The 15,802-nt window shown below is 42.7% G+C and overlaps 1 protein-coding gene across 2 annotated transcripts in view; it reads right to left on the bottom strand.

Annotated features, from left to right (window-relative positions):
* GLRA1 (glycine receptor alpha 1) overlaps positions 1 to 15,802 on the bottom strand; it is a 73,716-nt gene that overhangs the window by 47,595 nt on the left and 10,319 nt on the right. The window lies entirely within an intron of this gene.

Genomic DNA, 15,802 nt, shown 5'->3' with positions numbered 1-15,802 from the left:
GGGAGAGGAAGAGGACAGCGTGCAAGTGGAGGTGTGTGAGGTATGGCCAGTGCTGTAATGGAGGAACTCAGTGAGCACAGGTGGGCACCCAACTGCACTTGGTGGGAGGGTGAGGGGTTTCCAAGAGGCTTTGTGGAGAAGGTGGCTTTTACAGTCAAACTTGCAGGTTGGATATGGAGCTGGGCTGGAAGAAAGAGTGGGGGAAGAGTGTTTTGGGTAAAAGGAACAGCATATGTAAAGTCTAGAGGTGAGAGAGAACTTGGAGAATGGAACAGAAGTTTAGTGTGTGTGTGAGGGAGGGAAGGGGGAGAGAAGGAAAGCACGAGAGAGAGGGAGAGAGAGAGAAAAGAATAAGAGGTGAGGATGGAACGCTGAGTCTGTGGGGTTGGGATTTGCAAAGATTGGACCTCCTGGTCTGTGTCCTCATGGTGCGTCTGAAAGTTAAGGGAAGATTATCCCTCCACAATCTCTTTATGGTAAAAATATTGCATCCTGATTTCTCAGCTGTCTGGTTCCATTGAATTGTGGCCTGGTCAAGTGTGGGAAATGGGCCCTCCCAAGACACCTCCAAATGGTGGGTGTTCAACTTGGCTTCCAGGCCACTTGTCCTCTGACTTGGGCCAGAACATCTATCCCCTCTGCCTTGGCAGGGAGGTAATCCAGTGAGCGGGTATTTATTCTGTGCAGAAAGTACCTGGTCAACTAGTCAGAGGTTGTGAAGGTCTGCTCTGTGTGTCCAGGGGCATTTACTTAATACACAATTTTGAAGGTCACCACGGAATAGAGGGAAAAACATTAAGGTGGGAGCTGGGGAATACTGGTGTAGTCTTGGCTCTCTCTAACTTTCTGTGTGGTCTTGGGCTAATTCTTTTTACTAGATGGCCCTCAGTGTCTTCACCTGTGAAGTGGCAGTTTTGGATTAGATCAGGCACAGTAAACAGTTTTACCTTGTGTGCCTGCTCCATTCAACTGCTCAGAGAAGGGTTCTGGGCCTGACCCAGCAGGACAGGCTAGCAGGATGGATCACCAGTCTCCACCAAGGGATTAGATTGTGCAGTGGTGGCTCATCTCACGTCTCTTGGCCCTCTTGCTCTAAAATCCTTTGAGTCTTCTGATTTATTAAGCACCTGCTATATGCATAGGGCACTCTGGGGGGAGATGCAGGTAAATACATCACTGCTGACAGAAAAACCCCTCCATGTGGGCAGAGTTCGTGTCTGTCTCGTTCAGTGCCTGGCATGTAGTAGCGATCAATAATCATTTGTTGGTGAGTAGCCTTTGCCCTCTCATTGTTTATAGTTCAGCAGATAGAATAGATTAGGTACATAAATAATTATAAGAGGTTGCCACCCAATTTAGGTGGCGTAAATGGACTGCTATGGTGGTTCAGGGTAGGAAGGTAGTGTTTAGGGGGAGGTGGGGACAGGAATCAGAGAATTTTTCTAAGTTTTATTAACTTTAGCCTCTGTGCATTTTTAGAAAGACCCAACATTTGCCGTTGTCCATGTTATATATTTAGGGGAGAAAGCTTTCTTCTGCCTGTGAGCTGGCCTTGGGAAACGGATGGAGAGGTGGTGGGGCAGGGCATGGTGTCCTAGGCTCCTGGGAAGAGGTGGGGCTGAGTGAGGCTGGCACTCTCTGGCCTGATGGACTGAACCAGTTTCCTGTCCCTGGCTCTGACACCCGGGACTTGGGGGTTGTTGTGCAGCATGGGCTGTGCTGGTCATCCTCAGCTTTGCCTGGGTTGCATCCTCAGGTCAGCATCTGGCTTCCCTCTGCCAGCTGTGCAATTCTGATTTTATTTGATTTCAGTAAGGGCCTTATGCTGGCCTAGGAGTGCCTGACATTTTATTACTCTCCCTTCACGATCTGCTAAGCACCCCTGGGAGCAGAATGTCGCAGTTGGCATGCCCTGAGCCCGATTCTCCCCAGGGTCTTATGGAAGAATACACCCTTCCCCCTTCCTGCTCCACTTCCCACTGCGCCCTCTGCTTCCTATAAGCGCATGTATTTGAATATGATTCTCTTCTGCAGTAAGATAAAATCCTGGATCCTGGGAGTTGGAAGGAACCTTGAGATTCCATCTGATTCTTCCCCTGCCCTGGGAAAGTTGGATTCTCAAGGGATCTCTCTACTCCTTATCATTGCTTCCAGTCTCTTCCTCTGGATAGCCTTCCATCCACTAAATCTCCTGCCTTACTTTATGTAACCCACGTGGCAGGGCCAGCTGGAGGGTGAGGAGAATGAGGCGCCTGGCAAAATCTAAGGAGGCCCTCACTCTCAGGGTTGTGTAAGTGCCAGCTCTGCTTTTGCAGGGCCCTGGAAGTGAACACCTCCTGAAATTTTGTGCCCTGGGTGCCTCACTGGCCTCACCCTGGTCCTGGCCCTGCTACAGCATCGTAGATCTTCAAACCCAGTCTATCCAGGTTTAGATCGACTGTAGATAATCAAATGTATTCACCTGGAGAGGGAGGCTCTACTTCTCACAGCCTTTCGTTTTATTTCCAAAAAGCTTTGTTTTAATTTTTCTTACTTGGTGGCAGGAAACAGCGTTACATATTTGATCTCATTTTATCCTCCCAACAGCTTAAGAAGGAGAGATATCCGTTTCTATTTTATAAACAAGAAAATTAAGCCTTAAGATGCGTGTGACTTGATTGAACTCGGGCATACCACACTGTCTTTGCTCAAATTAGGTTGATGTCTTCTTTTTTCTCACCTCTCGTCTCCTTACTCCATGTGTATGTTTCAAGGCTGGAATCACCGCAGCCCTTGCTGTTTTCTGGTTCAAGCTCAACCTTCAGCTCTCTAACCTTCCTTTCCCTAGGAATTGAGGCAATTCCGTTGCCTCATACATACGGCAAAAGCCATTATGTAGACAAGACTGTTTGCAGGCTTCTTTCCAGGCTCTTAATAAATATGGTTTTCGTGAAGGACAGAGCCTGGCACATGGTCAGGGCTCAATAAATATTTTTTAAATGGGTGATATCCACCTGGCATTCCAGAGGAAGCTGAATTTAGCTGTGCAGGCGCTTGGCTTCAGTGGTGTGATTTGACTGGAGGAAAAAAGCCCCCAGTTCTGGCCCTGATACCTTTAGTCAGTCCCTGGGGAAAATCCCTGATGAACTCGGGGAAAAGCCAAGGCAGGAAAATGGGAGAAGATGCCATCTTCTTTCTTTCAGAAGCATCCACAACTCTCCCATGGAATGACTTGAATCAGTGGCCCAGGGCAAATCTATGTCTGTGTATAAACCCCGTATGTCTCCGCTCTTAGGTCACTAATTATAATGCTACAGCAACCATCTCACTTTGCTCTGACTGTCCCTATGTGTGTCGCTTGGGGAAATTTTCCTATGCCTCTGACTTTCAGTGTTATTCTGCAATCTAGTTCCACGGTGAAAGAACTCTTGGCTTAAGCCTGTGGGCATCAAGTAGCCCCCCAGATGAGTTACAATGCGAGGAATCCAGGGGGATTCTTCAGAGGCTTGGGTGCTGCACTACGGGCCCATGGGGTTTGCTCTGCCTTCATCGAAGCTCTTAGCAGGCCCTGCCTCATCAGCATGCACCCCACGAGTTGGACAGGAGAGCAAACGGATCTCATTACCTTCAATGCAGCTTTCTTCTTAATCAGCTGCATCTCACTGGAAAAGTATGTCTTTGCAGAGAATGGAGCTCAAGGCTTCTGGACAAAAAGTTTTAGAAAAAAGATTGCATCGATCAGCAGGGACTGGTCATTTGAGGTTGCAAAGACCTGGGAGTATAAATATGGAGGAGAAATAATAATAGGGGAAAAACAGATCAAGACGTGATATTATCTAATGATAGTGATAGCTGCCACTATGTGCTGGATGCATTACGTATGTTACTGTATTTAATCTTCTCAACAATCCTGTGACGATGACCTCGTTACCTCCGTTTTACAGATGAGGAAGCTGACCCTTGTGTTTTCAGAAATTGAGCTAAGATCGTGCAGCTTGTTAAGTGGCCAAGCCCACCAGTCGGCTGGTCTCGAAAGCCCCCACTATTAACCACTGCACTCTATTGACTCTTCCAAGGGGTAGTGATTTGGTTCATGATATAAATGTTTGCAGGACTCTTTGGAACTACAAGAGAGATTTCAGGGAGCTCTGGGAATTGGAAAGTTTGGGCCGAGAACAATGTGGCCATCACTTTCACACAAATATCGCTTTCAGTTTACACGGCACTTCCAAATCCGTCATTGCATTTGATCCTCGTCCCACCCCCATGATAGCATCTTCATGTACAGGTGATGACACTGAGGCTCAACTGAAAGGTTACGAGACCTGCGCAGGGTCTCGGATGGCAGAGCCATAACGTGACCAGGGTCTCCAGATCTGGTCTGGGGCATCTTGACTACCTAGCCATTCCCAAAAGACAAGAAGGGGATGGGTGAACCCTTCTTGACTATTTATTAAATCGTCTCTTAGAATTTCTCTGGAGTCAACTTGCCTTTCATTTTATTTTTCTCTGTCTCATCTTTAAAATATGACCTGCCTTTACCAACCACAGGTGTTGTTTGAATGGCAAAAGGTCATGGTGCTTTTACAGATGCTGTGGAAAGAAACTCCTTTCCTTCTCAGGTCAGTCAACTTTTTCCATTCACTAGGCACTAAGAAGTAATCATCATCTCATTTGAGGTTGCATTAATTTATTACTTCATTTATTTACTTAGTTATCCAAAATAGTTAGGGAGTGCCTACTATAAGTCAGAGGTTGTACTAGGTTAGTAGATTAAGCAGAGTATAAATAGTATAATAATAACATCTGGCCCTTATCGGTCGATTATAAAGTGCCACACTTTACACTAAGCACTTTATTTGCAATATTTAATCCTGAATATAATCCTATGGGTTGGGTGTCATCACCCCCATTTTACTGATGAGGAAACTGAGGTTCATAGAGGTTAAATAACTTATGCAGTATACCTGACCCACAGACTTCTCTTTTAACTATATAAGCAATGAATATGCCATATTGCTTTCCAAGAGCTCCCAAACTAAACGAGGGAAACCTATGTGAAGACAAATAAGTGCTTGAATGTCTGGGCCTATTAGAAAAAACATACTACTTTTCCCTCCCAAGACTGTACTAGTTCAAACCTATAGTGAAAAATAAGCCAAGTTGCAACGGACCCCTGTGAAATGCGTCAGCAAGATGGGGTGTTTATGTCAGAGAAAACAGAGGTTTTTGTAGGAGTGGAGCATGGATGTGTGTGGTCTTCAAGCATCCAAGAGACTGTGAGTCAAAGGAGGATGTTGAGAAAATAAACAATCCTCGTTGGGCACGGAGGAAAGAATGATTTTGAATGGTAGAAAGAGCAACTTGGATTAAAATCTGAAGCTGCCTTTAATAAACGGAGTGACTGGTCTTCAGAAGGAGAACACTTAACTGTGAGTTGAGAGGGTTTAGTTGAAGTGGGTATTTGTATGTAAATACGGAGTTTTACAGAAGCTCCAGGGCTCTAATAATGCTCTAAATAGCCCTTGTTGATTCCCCTGAATCCTCTAAGACAGAGAGCTGCAGCTTTGCTCAGTGGGCTAGAACTTCTTTGTCTCACTCAGCAGGTTCCAACGTCTTGGGGAAGGAGTGAGTAGAAGAGTCATAGAATTATGGGCCCTGGTCATCTTGTGCATTAAACAAACCCAAACATTTAATGAGCACGCGCTATAAATTAGTGACTGTATATTACAGCTCTGCAATATCAGTAGGGATTATCTTTCCTTTTATAGATGAGGAAATTGACTCAGATTAACTAAAAATAACAGCAATGGCTACCAATAATCAAACACTTTCTTGGTGCCATGCACAGAGCTAAGAACTTTCCAGTACGTGCTTTCTAATCTACCCAACAACTCTATGCAATGGGTACCATTTTCTTCTCTATTTTTCAGATGAGGAAACTGAGGCTGGGAGAAGTTAAATGACTTAATCAAGGTGACTTGGTGGCAGAGTTGATACATGTATTTAGTTGAGCTGGAATTTTGGCATAAGTTTTGGAGCAGCTGTTCAAATGTGCTAAAACAGCTCACTCAACTCAAATCTGCATTGTTCGTGCTCCTCTGTGGTTGAGTATCAGCTTCTATAAGGAATATTTACTGAGGAGAATTTAGGAGGAGATATGTCAGTGAAGCCTGTGGGACTTAGCAAGATGAAAGGAAAAGAGATGGATGATAAGGAAGAACAAGGTGCTGTGGCCAGTGTCCCTTCCTGGGTTTAGGAAGAGTGCTGAAGGAGGCCTAATGGTAAAACAGTCGCAAGGGTCACTGCTGAGTCTTTCTTTTCCTTCTGGGATTTCTTTCCTTTCTTCCCTGCACCTTCAGGATCCTCCAGCAGAGTCACCTCTGTGTAGCTATCAGAGGACCAAACGGAGGGGGTGGGTGCGAATTCCACTGCCTCCTGCTTCTCCTTGCAAGTCTCAGAGGCAAAGAGAAGCAGCCCAGGGGATGGGTCAAGCTGTGGATGTGGAGTCAGAAATCCTGGGTTTGACTCTGGCTTGTTCTCATTCTTTCTTGTATGATCGTGAGCAAATCCTTACCATATTGAAGCATCCGTTTCCTTATCCACAGAGTGTAGATACCTCCTGTCTTAACTTATAAATTACTATTTGAAATTATGTTGAAGAAAACATAAGATACCCCACAAATAAGAACTCATTTCTGGACTGAAACAGGGGCACACTCCAGGGTTAAGCACATGGACTCTGCCATCAAATGCAGGCTCTGCTATTTACTGGCTGTGTGGCCACGGACAAGTTACTTGTCCTGTCTGTCTTTGTCTCTGCATCTGTGAAACGGGGCAATAGTAGTTGCTGCTCAGAGGGTTCTTATAAAGAATAAATACTTTGCAGTGCTTACTTTGGTGCCTGGCACATTGTAAATGTTTAATATGTCTTTTATTGATTCAGAGAGAATTGGTTGATCTAGGCTCTATGATGGGGGATGAATATATGAACTTCTAGAGACATCTTTGTGCTTTTCACTTGAATCTTCAAGGACCACCCACTCTCACACCTAGAGGAGGACTACAGCCCTCTCAGGTATCCTTCTGCTGTGCTCTGAGTAATTCATCTGTTAAGTAGTAAATTAATAGCATTACTTTGGCATTTCAATCAATAGGATTAAGATGATCTGATGGTAACGGAGTAGTAATTGCTGCTGCTCAGATGGAAACTGTCAAGTGACAAAAACTGTTCTTCACAAGCTGGTTGACTGCCCTCCCACCAGATTCTTTCAACCCTTAAAAAAAATAACATTTTCTTCTGATGATTAAAGCAATAAATGCACATTGAAAAAATACGACGAAGTTCAAAGAAAAAAATAAAACCCACCTGGCACTCCCATTATCTAGATACCTACTGTTAACATATTCATAAATTTCTTCTAGGTTTTTTTTCCCTCTGTAAATTATGATCTATTTCTTTTCCTGCTTTTTTACTGAAGATTCTAAATGAGATTTTCTTCTGTTATTAAACCTTTAGAAACACAATTTTAAATGCTGCATATGCCAGTCTGTGGCTGTATTAGCATTCATTTAGCTAGCCCTCTACCGATGAGCACTTATATTATTTTCAATTTTTAGCTATTATAAAATATGCTGTGAAAAACCCCCTTGGTCACAAGCCTCTATTCATGTCCTAGAAGCAAATTTGCTGAGTCAAAGGGTATGACTATTTCTAAGGCAGAAAAGCTGTACCAGTGTAAGGGAGCCTCGCCTCACCCCAGGCCCAGCAGCCTGGCTCCTCATTGAAAATTAATTCTCCATAAGGTGGAGTTGGCTAGGGGCAAGGGCTGAAGGCAATGATGGCAAAGTGCAAGTTAAAAGAAGAGGGATGAATATTTCTAATTTTTTCCTTCTTCTCCATTAACTCATATTGCCCGAGAAGCCATAGACGTCGGAATGTGCTGGAGGGGAGAAGAGGAGATCTTTGTGACAGGGTAGTTCAGAAGTCCAACACTGCAAGGTGCAATACATTTCTTTTACTTTTATTGAATAAATTTGACATGTAACCATTTCTTTTTCTGTTAAATTGCCCTGCCTATGTCTTCTGCCTGTGTCATATTCAATTTTTTATCCCTGTGAGTACTTATATGTAATAAGCATCCCATAAATGCTTGAAATGAGAGGTCAGATAGCGTTGAGTAGACTCAAATCTTATTCTGCCACATAGCTGTGTGATCTTGGGCAAGTCACTTAATCTCTTCAAACTGCTTTCTTTATCAGTAAAATAAGGGTAATAATGGTGCTCCTAGGATTTTGATGTAAAAGAAGAAAATATCTGTCAAGTGCTGATGCAGTGCCAGGCACATAGAAACCACTTAGAATGTTAGCCATTACTACAAATAAAAATTAAAGTTTTTGTTCATAAGATTCAAATATTCTTCACGAAAGTTTTATATCATTCTAGGTTAAACTTAATAATTCTGAAGAACTTCAGAAAAATTTAAAGACTAAAAGAGGCAGGTATGGCAGGAAATATTGAATGTGGTCTGTACTTCAAATCTTGGCTAATTTATTGTATTCCATCACAGGTCCTGCATTTTAAGAGGGACATTAACAGATTGGAGCAGGTCCAGAAAGGAACAACTGGGCTGGTAAACAAACTTGAAATTGACCTGTAAGGAATAATTAAAGACTCTGTGGGTGTTTGGCTCAGAGAAGATTTAAGCAGAGAGATCATTTTTTATAAATCTCTGTTCGGCTGTAGTGGGGAAGAGGGACTCAACTTAATAAAATAATGTTCTTGAATAGTTACTCTTTGCCAGCCATTGAGCTAAGACCTTTCCAAATATTACTTATTTTTTCTTCTCCAAAATGCTAGATGAGGTACAAAGTTGTGTTCCTATTGCACAGATGAAGCAACGTAGGCAAAGGTGGCAGAAGTGACTTGATTGAAAGTTACATGGCTAGTAGGCGGTGGGGTAGGAATAGAACCAGATCTTTCCGACTCCATAGTTTAGGTACCTTCTACAGCACACTGACTTGTTCCAGGTGACCAGGCAAGGTGGACTTTCAAAGAGGGAGGTGGCTGCCTGATACATGTGAACAAAGAATATTTTGTTCATTAGTGCTACCCAATAATGGAAGAGGCTGCCTAAGGAGATGGGGGGTTTCTTGTCACTTGAAGAGTTCACATACAGGCTGAACTCTCAGTAGCATGCTGTAAGGATGACCAGCTGAGCAGTGGGCTAGAATTGTGAATTTACTACTTCACTGTGTGACCTTGAAAGTTACTTAAACTCTCTGAGCCTCAGGTTCTTCATCTGTAAACTAGGAATACTTAATTCTAATTTTAGGATTGTTGGAAAGAGTAAAAATTTCAGATAAATTGCTTAGCCAAGAATCTGGAATACAGAAGTTGCTGATTATATATTAAGTGAAGAATTGTCTATGGTCTTTTTATTTGCACCAGTGGTTCTAATTTATATAGTGACACTATCTATTCGCTTCTTCATTGGGGTCAATTCTGGATTTGGAGATGTCACCTGCAGAGTGAGTATTCTATCTCACTTCTGCAGGGGCGGGTATCTACCAGGTTCTGTCCCCTCAGGCAAATGACAGGTTGGACTTTGAAACAGGGGCAGTGGAGTAAACAAAAGGAAAGATGTTTAGACTGAAATGTTAAACAACAGAATAGATATTATTGGGAGAGAGATTAGAACTATTTTAACCCATTGATCAATTATTGGACAGGTTTGAAGAGCCCACTCTGTGCCCAGTACTGTGCCATGTGGATTAAGGGTATATTCAGTCAATTGGCGGCACTGTGTTTTTCTTCAAGGATCTCAAGGCCTGGGATGGCTCAGACAATTATGAAAAGATTAGAGAATAGGACAGAGTGTCATTCTGTGTTAAATCCTTTGAGATAGGGATGGGATACTTGGAGGCAGAAGGTTGGAGAAGATGACCTTGGAAGATCTCTTTCTGGCGTGAGATTTCCTCTGGTGATTCCCAGGATTGCTTCCTCACAGGCACAATGCAGTAATGTTGCAGTTGTAGCTTCCTTGGGCTCATTCTCCAGTCATTTCCCCAGGACAACTCCCAGAGACTGAGAATATGCTAATCATTGTTGTCCATCATCAGGTCTGGAGGAAGAGGGGCTGCCCTTCTTCCCAGACGTGGAGAACAAGGCAGAATCCTCCCTCCTCCCAGGGCTCCTTCAGGCCCCTGTTCTTCACGTATCAGCTATGGCTCCCACCAACATCAGCCATGGCCCACTAACATCAGCCATCGCTCCCACCAGCAGGAGACATGGAGTTGGCTACCTAAGGATAAAGCTTTTATTGTTGTAATTCTTCATCTGAGAGTCTTTCCTTTTCCTCTTTCAACAACATGAGCAGACTCCTACTGCTTTGGGAAATGCCTTCCTTTCTTTCTCCTCTTGTTTCCTCCTCCTTTTATCATTTCTCCTTAGCATTTGCTTCTTCCCACCTACATTTCTCTCCCCTTCTGGTCCTCTAACTTCTTCCTTTTCCTTTGTTTGTTTCTAAATCCTAGGATGATGGAGCTGAGAGAGATCTTAAAGGTCATGTAGTACAGTCCACCCACCCATTTTACAGATGAGAATACTGTGGTCCAGGAGGGAAAAAGACTTACATAGCGAGTTCTTGGCTAAACCCACAGTGGACCTGAGTTGAGAGCTCTTCTCTCTTTATTTCTCTGCTTTTCTCCTCATCTTTCTGCCTTCTTGCTCCCCCTCTTTTTATTTCTTACCCAGTATTATTTCCTATTCTCTTTATAAATTCCATGGTGATAGATGGAAAGGAAATCAGGACCTTGGATAGCAGAACTGAGGGGAAGTGTGTTATTAAATTCTCCCCACCTCCCTTCCTTATTGGGAAAGGCTGAGATGTGGGGTGAGCTCTCAATTTTCTTCCTCAGAGACTCTACTCACTTCACCCTGCCCCACCACATCTTTGGTGAGGTTTGTACAATGTCTTTCTGCATATGAAGACTTTGAACTGAATTGGCAAGGTGGCCTAAATGTGTGCCAAATTGGTAAGGTCACTGACTTAGTTTTCTCATCCACAAAATGGGGATGATAATAGTACCCACTTCATAAGGTTGCTATAAAGATTAAATATTTAATGCATGTAATATGTTCCTGGCATATAGTAGTTTCTAAATACATGTTATCTGATAATATTATTAATTATAAATATCATTATTTAGAGGAATTCCTGTCCGTAAGGCAAAGAGTTGGGAGTCACAGATGTCAGTCTAATATAAGAAGGGAATAGAAAACTATGAATATAGCTTAAATAATACTTGTTGGTGACCTCAGCCCTGCTTTTCTCTGCCTGCTGGATGTGCCAACTTTTTACCCAAATGGGCCATCTTTTATCTAATTATTTGAATTCAAATAAGCAACCTATGTCCGTGACTCACATTAAGAAGCTATTTGGGACTTAAAGGTAATGTTAGGCCTTGCTCAGAAGTGACCCAGTTTCACAAGTCCTTCCAGCATTTTCCATTTACTCCAATGGCAATATCTAAGATAGAATGGTATAGAGTACAGTATTCTCCAAACCCAGATCGCTTGCACATCATATGACAAATTTTGCCCAATTCGTATACTGTTATTTAATTTAGTTTTAATTTGAATTTTTTAGCTTAAAATAAACTATCAATATCTTAATGGAATTGGTAAGTTCTGGTACCAGTAAAATAAAATTCATGATAAGTAAAATAAAAGAAAATTATCCTTTACCATTGAAATTTATCTTGCACACTACCAATGGAACAATCATTAGATTTTAGGGAAAATTGTCATGGTAATAAGAGACTTAGAGTCCTCAGTCCTTGTCTGGGCTGGACATTTAATTCACTGTTGACTTTAGACAAATCCTTTTTCCTGTGGCCTCAGTTCATCCCTGAGAATTGAAGGGATTGGGTCAGATAATTCTTTCCATCTCTAACTTTTTTTTATGACCAGGAGGATTTTATGAAATTACACACAGAATTAGGTAGGGCTTCAGTCACCCTGATGAAAATATGTCCCATCCATCACTTGTTCTAAAAACCCAAGTCTAAAATATAACTCTGGCCTTCCATTTTCCAATGACATTTGCACCCAGCACAATGACTTCAGTGGGAAAAGCAACTTCCATTTGCTCAGAAAATTCCTCCAAACGCACTAAACAGTCTCAGCCTCTAGGCTTGTTTTTATTTGGAGAAAACCAATCAGCTGAGCACTGGTTCAGATCACTCCAAGTATCTTTCTCCTACCTGGTGCAGCTTGTCTTTTATTAAAGTGGGCTTCAAGTTTGAGTGTGTGCCCATGCTCTCGGACGTTCTCTTTTTAAAAAATCTATTTTTTCATCTTTCAAGAGTAATTTATATTGTTGTAAAACATTCAAGCATTACTGAAATATTTAATGTAGGAAATAAAAGTCCCCCATAGTCTCATTCTCAAGAGATATAACAACTATAAACAGTTTTGGGTCCATTTTCCTAGACTTTTTTCTTTTCCACCTGAGAACAATAAAACAATAAAAAAAAAATAAAAATGAGATCCTACTATACATACTGTTTTGCTGCTTGTTTTTTCCCCCATTTAGTCTTTCGTCCTGGATATTTTTGACTTTTCTGCATAGAATGAGGTCACTTGCATTGGCCCTTATTGGCTGTGAGACTTTGGATGAGTCACTGCTCCTCTCAGGGTTTCAGTTTCCTCATCGGTAAAAAGAAACAGTCCTCTCCTACCTGCCCATCTCCCTATGATATAAGGCTCAGGGGAGATAATGGGCACGTGTGAAAGTGTAGGTGCCCTGGGTGGACTCCAGTGGATCATTCTCTGTCCCATTATCCTGTTCTACTGGGTTTATAGCACTGACCGTGACCTGAAATTCTACAGCTTCCTAAGTTGTTTATTGGTTTGTGCCCCCTTCTAGAAGTTAAGCTATGTGAGAGCAGGGACCATGTCTGTCCTGCTCATCACTGTATTTATTCCCAGAACTTAGAGCAATTGCTGGCTTATAGTAGGAATTCAATAAATATTTTTTTTTGATAATGAACAAATTATCCACTCTCAGCCAGCTTTCTAATTGATAAAAGGCCCATTGGGAGAGAATGGGGCAGAGCAGGACTGGGCTGAGCCTCAGTAAGAGTGGACAGCTGGATCCAGTGCCCTTGACCTCCACATCACCCAGCTTGCCTGTTCTGCAAACCTTTTCCCTCAGCCTGCATCATTCTGTCTTGGCATTCTTTGCTACCTGGTGAATTAGTCATTCTTTATGGCCCAGTTTAAGTGTCCTGACTCCTATGAAATTGTCTTCAACTTTGTACTGTCTCCCCACTTCCAGGCAGAGTTAGTCAGACTCTTCCTTATGCTCCCACAGTGCTTTGCACCTATCCCTTTTTATTAATAGTAATAATGGTTTTCCTACTTTACACAAATCTCTGTGCTGTATGCACTGCTAACACTCTACATGCCTTCTCCCATTTAATCCTCAGGATGATCTGTCAGGGAGAGATAATTATCATTGCCATTTTACAGATGAGGAAAATTGAGGCTTAGGAATCTTAAAGGCAGTCTTGTTCCCAGGTGTCCAGTTAGCAAGTGGTATAACGAGGATTCCAGAACATATCTAATGATTCTCAAACTAGAGTTTTTAACTGCCAAGTCTCTTATGAGCCACCTTAATTTAAGAATTATGTGATGACAGCTGGAAAGACCCATAGTTTTTACACAGTCCAATCTTATTTTAGGGATGGAAAAACTGAGACTGAGTTATAGTCAGAGTGGGGCTTGCAGGGAGAGGAAAATCCTGCTCTGCTCCCTAGGCTGTCCAATTTGGAGGCAGCGTGGGGGATTACATCTTTCTACTGAACTGTGTCACCTTCTTTTCCAGAAAGTGTAGCTTTTCACATTCCAAGGCATATTTAATGAATTCCTCCATGTCCGTTCTCTGGGCATGATGCAATCTTTTCTTGGCTCCTGTGAAGAGTTTTTCTTTTCTACTAGATGTTTTAGGTCACATCAAGAAAACTGTCTCCAACGAAGTCCATGCTTTCTGCGCAATTAAAAACCATTTTAGAAAGCTTGCATTGTTCTATGGAAGGAGCCTCTCTGCAGACCCAGGTGATGGTGGGAAGCAGCCTTATCTGCAGTGGCTCGGACATTTTGAGAATTCCAGAGTTTGGACATGCTCGGCCAGATGGCAAGGATAAGGCTGAGCCACTCACTGCACTAGCTACAGGGCCAGGGCTGAGCTGTCATGTCTAGCTCACTCTCACTGTGACTCACTTTTTGGAGCAAAAAGGGGTCATGGTGAGACAGAGCAGTGCTTTGGGGTTGGCTGGTTGGAAGCCTTCCAGTCCTGGGCTTCTGCAGAGCCAATAAGAGAAGGATGAGAGCAGGCACATGGGGACAAAGCAATTCAATTCAACAAGCACTGGATGTCTAATATAGCTAAACCACTGGGATGGTATTATCTAGGAGAGGGAAGTGGAGCAATTTGAACACTCTGGCAAGCATCGGGGGATGTGTCCCTGTCTTCTTGTTGGCTTCCCACATGCACCAAGAAATTCATTATGTTCCTAGGCTTTGAAGGGCTCACAGTCCAGCAGGAAAGTTAAAGGGCACTCAAATGTATGTAAGGCCACTTTGAGCAAACTGAGTGTAATGCCTACATTTCCAAGGGGATTTAGAAAGGAGAGCCCATGCTCAGTTCGGGGTAAGGATGGTGGCAATCCAGGGGAATCCTCATGGAGGAAGTGATGCCAGAGGTGGATCTTGAGGCCTGGATAGTATCTCAGAGGAGTGGAGAGGGGATTACCATTTGTTAAGGGCTTGTGCTCTGCTCCAGAGAAGTGTTTGAAATGTGACTTCGTTTATCTGTTTATCGGTGAAGTTGTTGTCTCTGTTTCTTAAGACGAGGAACTTGCAGCTCAGAAAGATTGAGCAAACTGCCAAGATCGTATAGCAAGGAAGTGACAGGGGCGGGATTCACAATCAAATTAGCTTGAATCCAGAGCTGGTTGGTGTGTCTTTCAGGGCAGAAACAAGGGGAGGGGTTTTTCTAGATTTATGGAGGGATAAGGAACAGTGTGTGAAAAATATAGAGATGAGAATAATGGGCGTGTTACAGAGACCAGTGAGAAATCCAGTTTGGGCTGGAATTTGGTTGGTGTGAAGTAAAGGAGCGGGAATGGAGGTAGGGGCTATGTTGTGGCAGGCCGAGAAGTGTGTCATACTAAAACCTGGTGTTCTCAGCGAAGGGCAGCACGAATACAAGAATGAATGAGATGGATGTGTAAGTACACAGACAAGGTATTCCCGAGTGAAAAAATGGAAGTTGCAGAACATGGTGTGCAGTCTAATCCCATTTTTGTAAAACAGAAAGAGCTTGCTATTGTAGCACAGCAGTTAAGGGCCCTCTGAAGCCAGACTGCCTGGATCCCAATCTGGCACTGCCACTTCCAAGCTGGGCAACACTAGGGAAATTATTTAACCTCTCTGTTTTCCTCATGTAGAACCACATCTGTACAATGGAATGTATGATAGTATATACTTTATAGGGTTGTTCTGAGGATTACATGGGTTAATACATATTCAACTTTCAGAAAGGTGTCAGGCACATAGTAAGCACTCATGCTTTTGTCATTATTATATTAATAAAATCATTTGGAAGGATGACTATCAAACTGTTAAGTGATTTACCCTAGGGAGTAAGATTTCTGTGTATTTTAGTTTTAGACATAGCTCCCTTTGTGGTTCAAATATTTTATAGCAAACTTGTATAATGTTTATAATGTAAACAAACAAACCAGCAAGTTTATT

The sequence above is a fragment of the Ceratotherium simum genome, chromosome 4 (assembly GCF_057802395.1).
Source record: "Ceratotherium simum simum isolate JZ-2026a chromosome 4, ASM5780239v1, whole genome shotgun sequence".
Taxonomy (NCBI): domain Eukaryota; kingdom Metazoa; phylum Chordata; class Mammalia; order Perissodactyla; family Rhinocerotidae; genus Ceratotherium; species Ceratotherium simum.
This window is presented reverse-complemented; position numbering and strand designations above follow the sequence as displayed.